The sequence below is a fragment of the Psammomys obesus genome, unplaced genomic scaffold, assembly GCF_907164565.1.
Source record: "Psammomys obesus unplaced genomic scaffold, mPsaObe1.curated_primary_1811, whole genome shotgun sequence".
NCBI lineage: Eukaryota > Metazoa > Chordata > Mammalia > Rodentia > Muridae > Psammomys > Psammomys obesus.
In genome coordinates, this window is record NW_026591086.1 from 48,073,273 (window position 1) to 48,079,196 (window position 5,924).

The 5,924-nt window shown below is 35.0% G+C and overlaps 1 pseudogene; it reads left to right on the plus strand.

The window, feature by feature from the left end:
• The first annotated feature begins 891 nt into the window (after positions 1–891).
• Positions 892–1,032, plus strand: LOC129679084 (small nucleolar RNA SNORA17; annotated as a pseudogene).
• Positions 1,033–5,924: the final 4,892 nt, after the last annotated feature.

The window sequence follows — 5,924 nt, forward strand, 5'->3', positions numbered from 1 at the left end:
GGCAAGGCTTCTCCTCCAGCAGGGGAGTTGGTCAAGGAGCCAGCCACTGAGTTCATGTCAGAGACATTCCCTGTTGTTATGTTCTTGAAGCAAGGTATTTCAGGGAAGTTTGAACCTGGATGACAGCAGGCAAGCTCCAGAGACCATCATGTTTTTGCACTCTTCAGTACAGAGGATACACCTTAGGACCCCAAGCCTCTGAAAAAAAGCTTGAATCAGCTTCCCAGCACAAGGGATTTTAATTTTCAATATTTTTACACATACAAATATATACAAATACATGTCAAATGTGAAGTTTCTCTTCATATTAAACACAAGCATCAGAGTCATATTAGCTTATTAACTTTTAGCATAAAACTTAGTGGAGAAAAATATTTATTGATGTGTACTTGCCAGTCTTGAAGACCTGAGTTCAAGGCCCAGAATAAAAATGCCGTAAAGTGAAAAGAAACTCCTATACATCATCTTCTGACATTAACACACATGTTATGGCATATATATTTACACCATTCTTTCCACAAATACTCCTCTGCCACACACATAATGATTCAGCAAAATGTAATCAAAACACTTTTAAAATCATGAATGCATTGCACAGGAATACCTTTTTTTTTTTTTTTCTACATGGTATGGCTGTCTTTGAGATTATGCACATTTGTTTTTGATATATGGTGATATAAGGTATCTGGAGGTTAAATTTAATTTTAAAAACAAAATGGAGAAGTTAAAATTTATTGTAAACCACTAAAGATCTATTGTTAATACATGATTGTGTTATTTTAGGTATGAAACACAACATTCATTGCCTCTCTTCTCAGCATATTTTCTTGTATCTATTTAAACATGCTAGAATTTTATTGACTGCCAAATATTGTTGAGAGTTTTATTATGCCTGTCACTAGAGGCTATTGCAGGTTGGGTTTTGGGCTTTGTGTCACATGTGTATGCATCAGTAGGGGGCAGAGTAGAAAGAGGCTGTCTGTGCTCCATATGCTGAACTAGGAACATCTGAATGACGAGTAGTCAAACATTCCCTGAAAAAAGCAACAAATCCTGGTACCTATTACAGCAAGGGAGCTACAAGATATACTGGGAACTTATGATAAAAACAAAAACAAACAAACAAAAAACAGAATTAACAAAGCACATTTTAATTAGAATTAAGCCGGACTTCATGAGATGGAACATTCGTGAGGCACCTTACACTCCTTAAGTGGACAAGAACCTGAGACTAGAAAGTTTATCGATCCTAGGGGGAAAACAACTGCTATTATTATCCTGCTAAAGGAACATAGCAATAAAATGACTCGTGGTAACATGTTGTTATACCCATAGATGAAAGGACTGTTCAAATTTCTTTAGATGAGCTTTCTGTTCAGTAGATAGTCATTAACACAGAACGACACCCCTGGAAAATGTGCAGTTAGAGAGAAACTTTAACTCTTAGCACTAAATGGGGTGTTTTTGCCTCAGGGCTTTGGGGTCTACTCCAGAGAGCAGGTAGAAAGATCCAGAAGAGGTATATGACTCTAATGGAGTATTTGTCTTCCAAAGTAACAGAATAGACACACACATAAACCCTTACAGACAGTGGAAAGCACAAGACCAACTAGGAACAATCTAGACAAAATTGAACACTGAGAAAGAGACATGAATACAAACCCTCACCACTAAGGAAGAAGATATTATCAGTTGATACCTACTGGGAATGGAAAATTAGTTTTCCTCAATCAAATGTCACTGGAAAAGCAACCAACCATACTCTATGGTTGACCCCAAGCCCAAGAGTGGGTAGCTAACACACACACAAACACACACACACACACACACACACACACACTCTCTCTCTCTTTCTGTTTTTTAAATTAGGTACTTAAAAGTAATTAATTAATTAATTTGTATAAGTGTATTGTTGTGTGATATTTGTTCTCTAATGGTATTTTTGTCATTTGTTTTTTTAATTATATATATTTAATTATTTTTATTTTTATTAATTACAGTTTATTCTCTTTGTATCTCCCCTGCACTTCCCTCCCTCCTCTCCTCCCAATCCCACCCTCCCTCTTCCCTATGTGTCTCTCTCCCAGTCCACTGAAAAGGGAGGTCCTCCTCCCCTTCCCTCTGACCCTAATCTATCAGGTCTCATCAGGAGTGGCTGCATTGTCTTCTTCTATGGCCTGGTAAGGCTGCTCCTCCCTCAGTGATTAAAGGCAGGTGATTAAAGGCAGGCCAATCAGTTCATGTCAGAGACAGTCCCTGTCCCCATTATTATGGAGGCTGCTTAGATACTGAACTGCCATAAGCTACCTCTGTGCTGGGGTTCCAGGCCATCTCCATGAGTGATACTCCTTGGCTGGAGTATCAGCTTCAGAAAAGACCACTGTGCCCAGACTTTTAGGATCTGTCACTGTCTTTGTGGAGCTCCTGTCCTCTCCAGGTCTTACTACTCCCCCTTCTTTCATAAGATTCCCTGTGCTCTGCCCAAAGCTTAGCACTAGTTTTTATTTACGTTTTCTTTTTATTAGTTTTCAGACACAGATATAGGAAGACTGTGAATTTGGTTAGAAGGATAAAATGTGAGGGTTATCAGTGATGAGTTGTTGGATGGGAAAGTGTATGAACAAATTACATTGCATTTAAAAATTAAATAAAAACTTTAAAAACTAATCATGAGCTATAATTCTAAATCCTTAGTGTTCTCAAACACGGTGACATTAAGAGAAAATATCTGAAAACATAATAGCTATTTTTGTAAGCAATTTTATTTAAATGTTATTTTCAAGTTATAGTGTGTATGTTTGTATGTTTGTGTGTATGTGTGTGTTTGTGTGTATGTGTGTGAGTTTGTGTACGTGAGAGTACAAGCATTTAAGAAAATATGTGAATGTGCTTGCATAGGTCAAATGTTTTTCTCCGTGATTGACTTCTACCTTAGTTTGATCTTTTATGAAATCTGTATCTCATCATTTCAGCAAAGCTGGCCACCCAGTACTCTCCAGATATACCACTGTTTCTGCCTCCATACTGTTGCAGTAATGGATGGTTAGTTACTGACTAGTTTGCACAGGCCTTTTCTGAGTGCTTTGTATTACGTTCTCATGATTGTGCACTGGGAAGCTTACTGATATTTTCCAAGCCCCTTCAAAATGTTGAATTTCCATAGCAGGAGTAAATTTCAACAACAGTGAATAATTTGCTTGCATTCATCCTTTATGTGCTATGTAGAATAAATATTTTATTATTTAAGCATGAAAGATAATATACAGTATAAAAATTCACTTTTAAATGTCACAGGGAAAAGGTGGTATCACCTTTTTGATAATACTTTCAACTTTCCAAGAAAGAATCTATTCATTAAAGAGTTTTTAAAAATACACTTTGTTTGTTGGTGTAATTTTTAAGTGCAGAGTCTACAAAATCCTCCTTTTACGCTAGATAAATCATGTACTGTGGAAATCATTCCGTGGTATTCATGGAGCAAAACCGAAAATCTGTTTAGAAGCAGATTTACAGCCATTTTATAGTATTGCCTTTTCTTCTTCGTGTGTCTGCTAACTGCCATTCCCAAGCACTTAATCAGTCTGAGGCTTTATCTGTGATAAGCATTCACATATATTCTGACATTTAAATTTTGTCATTACATGAGGGAGAGATGATGATATCCCTATCTTACAAATTAGGACACTAAAGCAGGGATACTTAGAAACTTAGTCCAAGGTGACACAACTTACAGGGCTGATTTGAATTATTTGAAATGAAGCCATTGTGATTGCAAAGGCTGTGTCATTAATCACCATGCCACGTTCACTTCACCATATATATCTTGCTTTATTCAGGCCTTCTTTATCTCTCTCAATTTCAACCATATTTTCATGCTTCTTTTAAAATGCTTGATTGTATTTTTTTCATAATATTCTGTACAAAGGAGAGCATACCTCAAGAAGTGTACTTTAAAAAGAATGCATGAACAGTGCATAGAATGAGCTTTTGGCTTTTGTTGAATTTACTGCTCTTTCATGTTCTCAAACATAAAAGCTTCAAGTTTCTGTGTTTAAAACGTTATTTTTTAACTTTTTTTTCTTTAAGTGTGTATGTGCATATGCACATTGAGGCAATAAGAGGTTTTCAGATGCCCTTGAGCTAGTTCCAGGCTTTTGTGAGCTACTTTACATGGGAAATGGAGAACAAACATAAATTTTCTGCAAAAGCAGTTAGATTATTTTCTGATCTTCCATCTCCATTCACTCTTTAGACTCCAAACTTTCAAAAGAAACTATTGTTTAATGTGGTTTACAGTTGCATTGTTACAACGTATTCTCTATTAAAGTTAAATATAATTTGTTTTTGTACAACTGATACTCCTTTAATTTATGTTACCATTTTGGGTGTAATTTCATAATTTAATCAGAGTTTTTCATCATTCCATTACTCGTGCATTGCTAGGCTATTGACAAGTCATCCTTTGTTGTTAATGTCTACAAATTATTAAATTATTGTAATTTAGATGCAAGTTCCTATAAAAGAATTAAGAAAAGTAATTTTCTTTTAAACTTTGAAATTCAGTTTTTTTGTATTTTGTCTAAGTATAAATACCACATGCTATACATTTATTAACTCAGTTATTTCACAGTCACTTGAAAATATTGATTTCTCTTATATTTACTCAAAAGTTATCTGAAATTATATTCTCATTAATTGACTGTACTAGACTCTATACTAGGATATAACTACTAATATGGCTATTAAAGAATAATTTCCCTGTACATAATAAAGTCACTAAATCTATCTTCAGTATTGTGAATTATCATTGACTCTCCTACCAGTTCAGAGAAGCCATACCAAACTGGAAAGAAACTATTGAATAAACACTAAAATGATATAATTATTTACACTGTATAATTTTCCCCTTTATCTTGAAAAAGAAGTTGCCATGAATCTTTGCCTGGTAGGTTTGGGTAAAATTTATTCATGAAAAAAATGAATCTTCAGTTTGACAGAACTTCATTTTATAGTTTTTAAATCAAGTTTATTTAAAGGATGTGACAGTTCATACACATATACACTATATATATATATGTATGTATATGCATAGTATATAAATATATATGAGGCTTAGCAAACCATACGGAGCAAGCCAATAATCAGCATCCATTCGTTGCTCTCTGGTTCATTGCTTGCCTCCAGGTTCCAGCCCAGCTTGAGTTCCTGCCCTCAGTGATAATCTAATCCTGATACTGAACTGGATAAATAAATGCATAAATGGTTTTGTGCCTTCGTGTGAGAAGAAATATTAAATTATGAATGGCATACATCTTTTCAAAAGAGTGGACTGGGGTTAGCTGAATTAAGACACTTAAGTGAATACTACTATTTAATCTATGGTAATTAAAAAGTAAGATGTTTTGGAAATAGATTATCTATTTTGAGTCTGTCTATCAGCTATCTATATCATTCACTTATTTTTGTGGGAAATATACACTGAGAGGCAGAAGGAGACAAAAAGAGAAAGGATGAAAGTTAAAAAAAAAAAAAGAAACTTCTGTTGCTAGGGAATGCCTCTGGAAAAAACTATACAGGAACACGTGTCACAAAGGGAACGTTTCTGGCAAAGAAAGGGAAGACTGCCGAAGGCCGAAAGCTTCTTCAAAGAGTAAGTAGACATATTCTCAAGAATGCTAAAACAATTTCACTCCTATTTGATTTTTTTTTTTTTTTGTTTCTTTATAAATAGCCAAAACATCCTAAATCCACTAAGCCTGATAAGACACTTCAAAGTATAGCTGGCAGATGACAGCCCCATTCTTCATTTTATCACCTGTAGCAGTGTTAACTCTGGAAACTTAATTTCAGTTTTCTCCCTGATTTCTGTTCGCTTTCCTTATGTGGAACACTCCCTATCTCCTCAGGGCCCAGTGTCTCTTACA